Source organism: Mytilus galloprovincialis, chromosome 11, assembly GCF_965363235.1.
Source record: "Mytilus galloprovincialis chromosome 11, xbMytGall1.hap1.1, whole genome shotgun sequence".
Taxonomy (NCBI): Eukaryota; Metazoa; Mollusca; class Bivalvia; order Mytilida; family Mytilidae; genus Mytilus; species Mytilus galloprovincialis.
In genome coordinates this window covers 11,891,800-11,906,292 of record NC_134848.1, presented here as the reverse complement: position 1 = coordinate 11,906,292, position 14,493 = coordinate 11,891,800, and the positions used below count along the sequence as shown (strand labels likewise).

The 14,493-nt window shown below is 33.6% G+C and overlaps 1 long non-coding RNA gene across 1 annotated transcript in view; it reads left to right on the top strand.

Annotated features, from left to right (window-relative positions):
- The first annotated feature begins 257 nt into the window (after positions 1-257).
- Positions 258-14,493, top strand: part of LOC143050993 (uncharacterized) — a 29,291-nt gene continuing 15,055 nt past the window's right edge. The window contains exons 1-2 of the long non-coding RNA XR_012970532.1: positions 258-342; positions 13,664-13,790. This is a non-coding gene — a long non-coding RNA (uncharacterized LOC143050993). The remainder of the gene's footprint in view (positions 343-13,663; positions 13,791-14,493) is intronic.

Here is a 14,493-nt window from a genome sequence, read left to right as displayed (position 1 = left end):
CTTTCCTTTTGTGGTAAACAACTATTGATCTGACTTAAATTGCTAGTTTCTGCAAAAACATTGACAATTCAACAATGACTTTCGGGGTCCTCTGGTTTTGACTAGATTTTGTATAGTAATTGTCGATTAAATTATCCGAATGAGACAATGTACTGACCTAAAAATTCCTCTTTTAAGTTACTTTTATGAATGAAAATAGTTTTTCCATAAAAGGATGTCATTATGTTTCATTCCAGTGCGCAGCTGCGCTTTAGTGCGTGACGTGGACGGGAAATTTCACCAGGCAGACGACATAACCAGATGGCGATATTAGGGATATATTATGAAATTATTGAAAAATTCGTAAGTATGGAAACAATTTTGATAGTATTTCAATTGTATTTATTTTTTATTATCTTATTTACTCGTCTGTTTTTGGTTCTAGTAGGGGATTGGAAAAAGCCATAAAATTGATAGATGTTAATTGCATGAAATTAGCTATTCCTTGTTTTTGTACATAAAAAATTTACATTTGTAGTTGTAAGATATTTAACATACATATATATGATAAAGCGTGCAAAGAAGATTAATTATGATATTTCAACATTTTCTTGATGTATTTATCAAAACGTTTCCATTTTAATTAGAGATTTCAGCTTTCATTTACATCTTTTATCTGAATTTATGGAAATTGAATTTGTTTTAAGTTGAAATTTAAAATTGACATATTTGTAAGTTTTCACATCAGTTTTCACTACGTGAATACAAACTTTAAAATATAGAGAAGGAACATATTGAACTGAAAATGCGAAGACATATAATATGGTTCATATGTCAAAGCAAAATGTATATATATGTACATATATCTACATGTATGTACATATACTAGACTAGTATGTATATGCACTTCCATTCACTTTTCGTGATGGTTAAAAGCATAATTACTTATTATATTAATCTGTCACGACTGTGAAAAATTGCATGTACCTCATGTTTATGGTTATAAATTAATAGTACATAGTCACCTTATAAAGCCAGAAATAGCTTTGACATAAATAGGGACAAACCAAAACAAGTAAGTTATGACCAGAGAATAGCATATATATTGTTTTGAAAATAAAACAAACTGATTATACTAGTCTTGATTTTTTTGGGAATATTTTAACGAGTTAAACATTCCCAAAAGTAAAGTTGAGAACACTCTGCTTAGAGCTGAACATGTGTTACTCTTTGCGAACATAAGGGTTCTTATTTTTATATTGCAAAAATTAAATCTGTTTGGAAGTTCAGGTAAGTTTTTCTCCAAAGCTCATTCTGTTTCTAAATCATGTTCACGTGTATCGCCCTCCCTTAAGATATTCTAAATTCGACAAGGCGACCAAAAATCAGTATATTTAAGGTATATGTATCAATGGTCTTGGCTTCTTCAATCTCGCATCATGTTTTACTAAATTAATATCCGCCCGCATCCATTTATGCATTTACTATAACCCCCCCTCCTTTTACAATATCAAAATCATATCATTTTGAAAGTACAAATATTGTATTTACATGACAGTCCTTTACAAGAAACAGAAAGTCCGTGCTACAACCCGTTCCATTTCCGAATTTAGTTCAAGACGACTGGTTCTCAAGAATCCAGAATTAAATTTATTGGTCATTCGAGGAGATCCCCTATAATGAAATTTCATTGTCATTTTCAGAGAAAACTATTGATTAAACAATGAAATATGATATATTGATTTACTATAGAGAACTATGAGGTATTAATACGTGTCATATAAGGATGTTAGCTTCTCATTAAATTTAACAGAAACGATCTGGCGATGGGGATACTTCATTTTATGTTGTTCTAGCGATTGGGATACTTCGCTTAATGGCGTTCTAGCGATTGGGATACCTCGTTTAATTGCGTCTATGTACTCTTACTTGAATTTTACGACATAGAAGCATTCATGCTGCAATATTTCAATATAGTAATGTACATATAATTTAACTGTACTAAGATACTGTTTATAGAAGTATCGAGTGTGTTACGGGAATAAAAGCATGAGGGTATCAGAGGCGGATTTAGGGGGGACCAGGGGGCCCGCCCCCCCCTTTTTGGGAAAAAAAATGGTTGCTTATATAGGGAATCACTGAAGCGTGACTGGAGCGGGCCCCCTCTTAGGTCAGTCAGTGGGCCCCTACTTATGAAAATTTCTGGATCCACCACTGGGTATACTATGGATGGGAGTTCATAATCTTTTAGATAAAACATTTTTATACTCCTTTTTCTCTTTCCTTATTGATTTGCCTTTTATTTTCTATTCTTGATATTTCAACACACGGTTATTCTCTATTTTCCATTCCCCCCTCTTCCTGCATACCTAGCAAGCGTGTTGACGCATTCCAACTTCGGTGGCTGAGTGCAAACAGAAAATAGAAAAAAGAAGAAAATTACTTTGTGAAAAATCAAAACTGACAAAAATTTACCCCTAAAGTCAACTAATTGGGACACAATCTAATGCGTATGTCGTACGAGCAGATAATGTTTGTTTTGATAAAAAAAAAATACCATCAACAGTGGGACTGTTTTCTGATTCGGACGTTTCGGGAGGGCAACCATACATGTAACCTTGTTTCATATTCAGCCTTCAACGTAATCAAAAACAAAATGTATCTTGTTCGGACCTTCGATATCAAGGCTTTAACGTGAATCAAAAGCAGCCACTTCCTGTTCCATATCGAGAATTTGATGTGAATCGAAAGCTGCCACATCCTGTTCCATATCGAGGCTTTGATGTTCCATACCGAGGCTTAACATTTTGGTTCTCCCCCTTAATGAGAAAAAATTACTAGTTTTGGCTTCAACTTTCTGCATCATGTGTAATTATTAAACTGATAGCTACTGTTTATAATTTAGAATAAAAAAATATAAAAAAACAAAAACAAAATAGATTGAATGATTATATACTTGACAAGGACGTCTCTAAGTTTTGATATACTAGTATTTTAAGGTAAAAAAAAATCTTCTGATTATTTTCATTATTCATGTGAATGCGTGGGGATGACTGATAGAAATGGAAAAGTAACGTTAAGCACAACTTAACAAATCTAACTTCATTTTAATAAAATGTTCAGGAAACCATTCGTAGTACTTATTATCAGAACACACAAATATAAATGTTAAGCCTCGGTATGGAACATCAAAGCCTCGATATGGAACAGGATGTGGCAGCTTTCGATTCACATGCACAAAAAAAAAATATGTATCCGAAAGGGTGGAAGGAATATTTTCAATGGCGTGAACTTTCTGTCGTTAGGATTTGTTTAAACCGTGCTACTAACTCCCAAACAATAATTTGAAGATGGGCGTTTCTGAATACAAAATAAAAAGGTTAAACAAGGAAACTCTAAACAAATATTGTTTGGCCTCAGATGAATATCACTGAACTTGTACACATGACACTTAAAAACTACGGATGTAAAAGGCCAGATTTAAGTAGCAAATTTAATAGACTTCCGCTGTAGATATATATATACTCTTGGGTAATTTATAAAATGTTATGTTCACGCTTTTTTCCTGTACATTTAAAGTCATTATTAATACTTTGCGTGCCACAAACAAAACTATGTTTATGATAGAGATTTTAATATAAAATAAGCAGATTTATGTTGACCATACATCGATCCGGGAAATATAATCAAACAGCTCGGTAATGAAACAGAAATGTAGAGTAGTCATTTTAAAGAAAATTGCTTAAAAAAATATCCTTATAATGCAAGTTCAAATGCTGGTTCCAAATTATCTAGCTCTGTGAGGTCTGTGAGAGAATCTCGTAGAGATCTGAATGTTGTAATACCGCCACTCCAGCCATTGTCACGTGTTCTATGACCTTGAACGTCCTTGATTCGTAAAAAAATAAACCTGATCACCTTCTGAGAAGAGACTTAGATCTTGAATAGACTGGAAAATAATCTTTTCATTTGGAATAAAATCTCAGCAGCTGTGTCGTAGTTTTTATCACCGTAAATGAAAGAAATGAGGTTGTTAGGTATACGTTAAAAGATTATATACACGTCACAGACCTATCAACCAAACCACACGAACAAACACACACACACACACGCACACTTAGACATCTTATTTGCTTGCAATAGTGAGTGACAAGTCTTTTACTGAATGAAATTTAACAAAAGTATATCAAATATATATACCAGTCTTTCAATTTAGTAAATAAGATGGCCGACTTCGACAATTTGAAGACAGGAATCTCATTGGCTGAGTGAAATACCGGTATAATACAAGAACAGATAGAAGGACAAAATGTTGACAGATCCTTCTAGGAAAAGCTTATGTATTTGTAATAAGATTGGATGAGTTGTGTTGCTTATAAATACATGACAATATTGGCAGATATTCTACTCGATGTCTCTGAAAAGCTAAAAGTCACGGGAAAAGACCATACCGAGTCACGGACCCTGTCTAAGTTCAGGGGAATAAATAATAAAATTTGTCATGCGTTCGTAATAGTCAAAAGATTATCAAAGATATTAGTTTTATCAATGATTAGAAGCATTCATATGAAACAGAAGTTAAATAATCAAGGTAAATTAGAAGCTTGAAATATTTTAATGAGAATGGCCGACAAACAAACGTTCCAGAGATTTTGATGACTATCTCCCTAAATACGAACAAAATAAACTGATTCCGCTGTTATATTTTAAGCTCGAAGATATCTGTTGTCAGAATTGTTTTAAATTTCAGTATACTTCTTGAAACACTTGACTTTGGTATATTAATAGCAAACGAATTCTCATTTGGCCGTCCATAGTTATATATTATGTGTAGTTATATCAGGTTTCATGGTTGTTAAATTTAATTATAGTCGTATTTCCTTTATAAAACAATAGTTAATATTAAGAACTGGGTACTTGAGGCTATTTTAACCTCTCACCATTTTTGTATGATACTTATTTTTTGTTTTGTTTTGTAACATTGCATTTTTATAAAATTGAGAATGAAAATGGGGATTGTGTCAAAGAGACAACAACCCGACCAAAGAGAAAACAACAGCCGAAGTCCACCAATTGGTCTTCAATGCAGCGAAAAACTCCCGCAATCCGAGGAGTGCTTCAGCCATCCCCTTATAGTCTTTTTGTTGTCTTTAGAAAAATATTAGAAGACGAATTTTATTTTCTAATCACGACTTTACTGAGAGAATTACCATTCAACATGACAGCAGACAAGCGACAGATGCCTCAGAAGTCAAAAACAAACCTACGAAAAACGACCAAACAAAAGAATAAACCATAACATGGAATTACAACATGTTCAAAGACATGCACACGCAAGCATTCAATGTTCCACCAATAGAAACACACATGTATGTTTAACCCTTTTGTAGAAAGGGTGAATGAGTTCTTTCTTTTCAACTAAACGAAAATATGCTTATTTGAACCATTGTCCGATAATGAGATGCAAGCTATAGATCAGTTAACAATTAATAGTAATGATGAGATCCTTTTGAAACAAAAATAACACAGGTTGAACAATTATGATGTGTTAGTGTTCTTTTGAATCTTTTCTGACGTGTAAACCAGAATCTGGATAAGGGAAATCCTCATTTCTATATTTTTTCTCAAATTCTATGCTATTTTTCTCTTGATTTTACTTTTTGTCTATCATTCACTATTCTTTACATTTTAGCACCTCATCATTCTCTATTCTATTCTTGTTTTTTTTACTATTATCCTCTATAATGCCGTTAACCTCCATCCACACCCTCAGGGATGAAAACAATCAGTCTATAAAAACATACTCTAACGTACACAATATATGACCTATAAATTAAATTTTGTTTGACAAAATGATACATCAAAGTTCTTGAGTTAAACATCTGAGGTTATCTGCCGTTTACAAAAATCAATACCATATATGGTATTTCACATATGATGCATTTTAAAGCCTGTAATTTGATCGAGATGAGAGTTGATTTGCTACGCGATAAAAAGAAATATCCACAATCAATACGAAAACACGTGCTTAAGTGCATAACGCCATGATTATATCCAGACAACACCGGAAACGGTTGAATTAGGAAGCGGAAATGTAATCTCCAAACCGCTTCAATGTAAACGAAAAAGAGACACATAATCACAAATTTTCCTGTTAAGTAAATGTTTGAAGTTAAGCATGACAAACACATTTACAAATTTCAGATTGAGCTGAAATAGTTCTACAAGAATTTATACCATAGACTAGGTAAACTATTGAAAAATTATAAATGCGAAGCCAAAAGTTGGTAATTTGAAACAAAAAAGGAATTATCTTCACTTCTGACAGTAGCATTGGTCCGTTTATAATCTTTATCTTTGATTTAAGATGTAAAATTGAGCTTTTTACACTTCTTAGTTTCATGCAATTACAACCAACTAATCTAGAACTGATAACTATTTTAGTTTTAATCACAAACTGATCTTTTGTGCTCTGAAGCGAGATTTAATATGCGGTGCTCCCACAGCTAAGGAGGAAATGATTATATTTAAAAACCTGGTACGTCTGCTAACCGATGAGATAGCATCGATCGGTTGTCATAGGATGGTAAATTAACGTAATCCCCGACTGTATTTATTTCTGTTCTTACATATCTATTACTTGCATGATCGATAAGGCAACGAATAAAAGGGCGTGAACTATGTCCTAAATGAGAAGTTATTTCAACAAGACCGATGGGTAGTAAAATATGAGGGTCAGCGTGGGGTGTACATATTATTGCTAAATGAACAGTAACATCAACCAAAATATAAAGAAATATAGAAGAATAATGAAAAATAGATAATTATGGACAAAAAGATAAATAATGGAGACAAATAATTTAAGAAATTAATAATACAGAACGATCGCCCCCATCTAGACTCTCATTTTCATCGCTCGATTCTTTACTAGTAGAGTAGGGAGCTTTTTTGTCACTTCATGCCATGCTACTCATACAAGCTGCAAATATTTTTATGTAAAGAGGTTAGGTGAAGCTTCATATACCACAGCAACTTTGGTATACCCCTTGTTATGGGGTTGTTTGTTTGACATTTTGAAAAATTAAAAGTACAAGTTCATCAAATTAATATGTTAAAATTGGCTTTATTGTGTGGTCAAAGATATGTATACTATGCTGTAGCGCTTCCTGGACTGTTTAAGTAAAGATATTCGGTCCCAAGTCAGGAGCCTTTCGTACAATAGTTGTCATTTGTTGACGTTAATCATATGTTTTTTTATCCTTTATTGTTGGTAAATAAATCATTTCGTTAGTTTTTTTTGTTTGAAGTGTTACATTTGTCATTTCGGGGTCATTAATAGCTTGCTATTTGCGGTTTGGTTTTGTGCATTGTTGAAGGTCGTGAGATGACCTATACGGAAAAAGAGATACTCAATAAGGCCATCAAGAAAATTAAGATATTCATTCAAAGTCAACAGAAAATATATCTTTTTTTATGTAAAATTTTGTATAGATTTAAAAGATCAATTATCAACCTAATAATTAATGCACACGCACATGACATGTATATGCCAGTCTTGACGATGAATGGACATTCCGTCTGGTTACCGGGCTTTCGACAGTCAGATGGGTCATTTTAGCAGGGACTCAGTAGTGCAATTCAAAATGAATGAACAACAAACTTTCAAAAGTTGCCTACCAGTAGCTCGTACAAAACACAAGAAGTTAATACAGTTTTGCCTCGTTGTATAGTGTTCAGCGTAAGATACTAGAAACTGGACCACTAATTGAGGCTCCCACAGGGTACCCCCTTCAGGTTGCAAGGTCGCTTTTAAATTCGTCGAGAGGTCGTTTTTAAGGGAAATGTACAGGTCGCAGGTCGTTTTTCCCAACACAGAGGACGGAAGTCGGTCGGAGGTCGTTTTTTCAAATTTTACAGGTCGCAGGTCGTTTTTAGAAGGCCCTCAGGTCGGAAGTCGCCTCTAAAAAGCCCAGAGGTCAGAAGTAATTTTTGACCCTGCGGGAGCCTCCTAATTGGCCATTTCAGAATCTAAAGGACTATGAGTTATTTCATTGTTCGTACCCCAAAATGGAATTAACGTCACGACATTGGTTGAATTTCCACTGTTTTGGACCGTTTTTCAACCAATCACGACGTTCTGGTGTACACTTTTGAAAATATTACCCAGAATGCATCAAAAGGTGAATTGCATATATCTAGGGCCTCAAATAACATCTATGGTAAACCCATGTGCTTCTAACTCTGGAATTTTTTTTCTACACATTCAATTTTATTTAAATTGCTGTTTAGTAATTAATTGGTCGAGGGATTCTGATTGATTATAATTCGCCGTTTCGGAATCTAATGCATTTGGGTAATACTTTCAAAAACGTACACCAAAACGTTTTGATTGGTTTAAAACGTTCTTAACAATGGAAATACAACCAATGACGTACCGTTATTTTCACTTTGGTGTACGAATAATAAGATTACCCATAGTCCTTTAGATTCTGAAAAGGCGAATTTAGATACTGCATTGTTGAAACAATGACATCAATATTGCATAGCTTTTCTGCTACTGCGACAGCTGCCACCAAATGTAAAGCGGGAATTTTCATGCTGCCAACTGAATCTATTCCAAGAGTGTCATGAAGCTTTTTTGTGCGCACGCACAATTATCATTATTTTCCATATCATGGAATGTATGTCATTGTACCAAATTTCATTTTTCTCTATTGGGACATATTTCTAATGACGACACGAAACAATTTTGCTTTAAGGTGGTATGGGTGTCTTTCGCCATCTTGGATTGTAAAAAACAGAGAATCTAAGGTCCATATTTTCTATCAAGTTAGCAAAATTTGATGCAGGAATGCAGATTTTTAATGTGAATTTTCATTTAAAAGAACCAATTTGTAAGAATATAACTTATAAATATTAATATGTTTACAAGTGTAGATTATTTTTGGTTGTTTTTTTAATATTTTCAAATTTGCAATTTAAAGGGAGGTAACTCTAAAACAGTGCATTTTCTGAAGGACTCTTCATGAAATTTTCCTATTTTATAATATTTTTGAACATTTATCAATAGATACTACATTTTGACAAAGTATGAACAAATTCTATCATTTTTATTTTAGACTCCCATACCACCTTAAGTACTATTAGATGTTCAATTACATTTCCAAGTCCCAAAGCTTAATTCAAGTTTTGGCTTTCATTTTATCCCCTTTATGCTATAAATCATCGCTAGAAATATTTTAATTAACCAATACTTTCCCTAGTTATACTAGCATGGGACTTTATAATCATAGTTAATATGGTATCTAATTTTTGTCGATAATTACACATTGGTAACATGTGGTATCGAATACAACTTCTATTACAGGCAGTAAATATTAAGCATCCGTTCGATACATTTACACTCTTAGTCTTTTCGGTTTTAGGTTTTAATTAAACAATATTTCCCCTAATTAAACTGCGATGGGACTATAATATTTGTTAATATTCATTTTTATAGTTTTCAATTATTTTACAAATGTTGTTTTTTTACAGCCATTGTAGTAATTGAACTTGAATTGTTTATTTTATATTTAATTGTTTTAATAAACTAATATATTCCCCATTTATACTGCGTTGGGACCATTAATATCTGTGTCAATATTAATTGTTTTTGTTTCATGTTCAACTATACAAATTGTAACATGGTATCAAATTAACTTTTGTTTACAATCAGTTAAAACAGATATTCGATTCAAAACATTTACACACAGTTGGATTTTATGTTTTATTTAAACCATAGTTCAAGTTATGCTGTTAAAAATTAAGTAACACGTTTCTGACAAAATTAACTCCCCTGCGAATAGTGTAATATTTCGATTGATTTATTTTTTGTGTTAAACGCCACTTCCGGGATACACATGTAGTCATAGAACAATTTCGTACGTACTTAGACTCAAAAATCAACCAATCAAATTAATGAATTTCTGTCTTTCAAGTCCCGAGTACTGAGTTCAGACTTTACGTCTGAAAGGGCAAAGGCATTCTTGGCTATAGTAGTGGAAAACCTTACATTCCCTGTAAACCTTGAAAACATTATTTTCAATGTTTGTCTTGTTTTGACAAAAAACACGTTAGGGTAAAAGTAATAATATAAACTTTGATAAAAACAAATGTCAAAGTTCATATAATGTTATCCCTTCTGAAATAGCAAGCGACGAGTACAGCAGGCTATGTGGGTTCTGTGTAATGCTGTTTTAAATATTGCTAAATGAAAACATGGACCAATATAACAAAAAATATGCTTGGAAAGAACTCCCGTTATTTCATGAAAAAAGTGGAATACGTCCACACACATTTCTAATAATCTCACGGAAAGCAAACGTTGCATCACTGACGGGTGACGTTATGGAGATGAGTGCGCACGTTATAATTTCCCAAATTGATAAATTCGAAGTCAAATTTATAATTCCATGGTATTTGCCAATTCATACATCATATTGCACGAAATAGATATTTAAGGGTGTCATTTAGGTAATTTTGGTGTTGATTGGTGATCTCTGGATGGGGTTTACAGAACAGAGAATAAAGGGCAGACTAGTACAGAATAAGAGGAAAATTGAATATGGAAAAAAATAAGCAAAATAGAAAGCAAAGATATTATATGTGCAAAATAGATAAAAAAAAAAAAAAAAAACAAGAAGAAGAAGAATAAAACGGTCCACCAACTATGCAGACCTTCTAAATAAGAATGTGCTATCAATTTAAGCTAGGCTGATTTGAAATTTGTTTAAGTAGTTTAGAAACTGCTATTTTTAGAATACATTTTGAAAACCTGTAGAAGTTTTTTCATTAGGTTGCTGTCTCGTTGACGTATATAGTCACTTTAAAATGAGACTAGTTACGGCCATGATATTTCAAATTTTCTATTTAAGACATATCTACCATATTCTGTAAAATCTTTCTTTGATATTAATTTATAATTTCAATATGAGTCTAACTACAGTCCTGCATGTAGAGTAGACACCTTTTTATTTTTGCGTATTGCAGAAACCTATAGATGCATGCATGATATGTGACAATGTGTGTTGATGTCTGTGTGACGTTTTTCCAAAGTCTCGTTTCAAACACACTTTCAGAGAGTGAGATATCAACTTTACTTTTAAAAATGTCTATATTTGTCTTGGAAAACGCTTGTCAGCAAAAACACGGAATTTCTAACAGTGCACTCTTCTGAATTATTGCCTTATTACATGTTTAAATAGACATAGAACTCATTAATATTTTATTGTAGGATTTAATGACGCTAGCAGAAGGGTAACATGCAATCCTCGTGGACTATAAAGTTCAGTAATAATCTAGCAAGTCAATATTTCTTGTTAAAATTAGTGAAAAAATCAATATTTGCACATCTCGCTTTTGGTCCATAACATCGCGGTTTTCTGAGCGTTTTATCACATCGATATCAATATTAGATGCTGTAAAATCCAATTTGATAACGAACACGTGTAAAACACTCTAATGTATTTTAACAAATTACTTGAATTCATCCGAGCTGTTTCGGAATGGGTTAATAGCTTTGTTTTTACAAATGTAGTTTTATCCCTATATAAATCGATAGTCTGTCATTAAGGAGGGTTTGGATGGGGGGTTCAGAGAATAGAAAATAATGGTAAAAAAGTAATAGAGAAAAATGGATAAAAGAATTAAGAATACAACACAATTAGGTGCTAACCTACAATATAAGAAAAAAGAATAATGGGCAAAAAGAATGAAATAAATAAATGAAAGAATACCTAAATTACAGACCCCCCATCCAGCCCTCATTTATCAGAAAATAATTCAGTGCTAGATGTTGTCTCCCATTTCAAAGTAAACTCTTGTTTAAATTGAAATCAACGGAATAATTTGTATGTGTTGAAATACGATATTAGTGACGATTGCATTGCAATCTACTATAAAGAGATAGCCTTAATGACCATTTGAACAAACACGGAACAATCTCGGAAGTGTCTTTTCAATTAAATGTTCAGTGTGTTGCTTATTTCATTTACTATTCCTGGTGTAAATGACCGAAGTTTGTTGGAGGAGATTTCTTTGTTGTTGCAGGAAATGGCTTTGTGACACGTGATTTACAATAAAAACATGGCGTCGGGTCCGGCAGTTCGGAACTTTTTTAAATTTTAACATGAGGCCAAGATTCTAAAGATAGTTGAGAATTACACATTTACCTAGCAAACCGTACTTAAAATGAGACATTTTTCTCATAAGAAGCCCTATAGAAAACTCAGTCATAATGCGGATTTGGTCAATTAGCCTTTCATTGTAATTTATTTTGGAGTTATGTTTTGTAATCTGAAGCAGACTTAAAACAAAGACACGGCACAACTTTGGCTAGCAGATGATGACAAATGAACAAATACCAAGCAATGCTGAAACTTAGCAAACATAACAAAATGACACAAACACTTTAACGGAAGGAACTGATCTTAGAGTGTCCACGAAACGAGTTTCTTGGTAGCATTTCCAGTGGCGGATCCAGCCATTTTAAAAGGGGGGGGGGGGGGGGTCCCAACCCAGAGTAAAAGGGGAGTTCCAACTATATGCTCCCAGTCAAATGCATTGATCGGCCAAAAAAAAGGGGGGTTCCAACCCCTGGACCCCCCCCCCCCCTGGATCCGCCACTGATTTCTCATTAGTTTAAAAAAGGGAGATGTAGTATAGGATTGCCATTTACAACACTTTCCACCAAATATCAAATAACGTAGATGTAAGCAAATTGATCAATCGGCAATCTTCGGGTGATCGGCCGAGTTGTGACGATTGCAAATGGATGTCTCCTAACGACCTTTCGCCCAGGGAGCTATAACATCATACCGAACAGTAAATCCAAAAGGCGACAAACTGAAGACAGTTCAGACGAGATTTCAGACGAGAATACCAATGACCTGATTTATGAACCACAGAATAAACTAATTCAAGCCCTTTCCGTGTCCGATTTTCTCCCACACGAGGAGCCTTCTTTGGTCAGCGGAATATAACGACTGAATTATTCGGGTTAAGAATAAACGAAAAACAATATGGCAGACAGCAACAAAGAACGACCAACAAATAATTAAAAGGTCCTGACACTTGTGACGGGCATATACAGAATGTGAGGGGATGGAACAAGCTTCCAAATACAACTTCATACAGCCCGCCCAAAACCGAAGTTTGCAAAGCATAGGGTATACAATGTTTTTGAGCTAAATTAACAAAATGGTCTTCTTACGGCCAAACAATGTCAAAGGGGGCTGCATTCTGATTAAACTGCGAATTATGTGTTCACTCTTGGGTTCCAAAGCTCTGAGAAAACTTTTAAATCTACTTTTTGTTCTAGTAATTTTTATAACTGCCAATTTAAGCCATCGTTTTTTTAAATGTGCGTATCATTTCGATAAAACCAGAGGACTCGGAAAACAAAAAAGGCGAAAGTACGGAAATGAACATCATCAATATACGATTATGACCAACGCAATAGAATAAGTTCAAATTATAAACAATGCTAGTAAATAATTATGAATTCCTTTTATTTACATATTAAGTGCAATATGATTAAGAGTTGACATCAAAGGAAACACTATTATATTTCATTATCATATTAGGGTTAAGAAATAAACGACGTCATTTATGCAAATTGGTTTACATAGATTTTGTTTTCTTTCAGTGATTTGATTAACACCAGTATGTTATTAACACTGAACAAAAGAGGAAGACATCGATGGTCTGGATTTGCCATTTGAATATACTGGCGAGCATCCGAGACAGCTACAGGATGAATGAGAGAAATACCGGTATGTTGGAATTGTTTTGTCTTCCTTTTATATTTTACTTCTTTCAGTGGCGGATCCAGGGGGGGGGTCCGGGGGTTGGAACCCCCCTTTTTTTGGCCGATCAATGCATTTGAATGGGAGCATATAGTTGAAACCCCTTTACTCTGTGTTGGGAACCCCCCCTTTTTTGGCCGATTAATGCATTTGAATGGGAGCATATAGTTGGAACCCCCCCTTTTTAAAATGGCTGGATCCGCCACTGTCTTTAAATTCTCTAATTATAATGACAAATTAAAATTTAATCTTAATTGTAATTTAACAAAATAAGTAAGTACACAGTAACACTAACAAAATTATACATACAGTAAAAGTCCTTTCAAAATACAGAAAAGTAAAAGTATTCATATATAACAACACTCCTCTGTCTTTGGTTCTAATGACTCTTTTCTATATAATATATACTTTAGTACATTATATAGGTATAATATACCAAGTGGTTTTTTTTTCTTCTTAAAATATTAATTGTTTATAAAGTTTACTTTTTATTCATTCTTTGGAAAGACTTGATCATCTTTAAAATGAAGGGAGGGGTGGTAACACGAAATTAAGCTTTTTTCTTGTTTTGTCCCACTTCCCATTTTTTCGTTTCCTAGATCCCTCTTGTATCCCATATCTCCACTTTTTATTCCCCCTATCCAACACCCCAAATCTGCGTCACCCAACT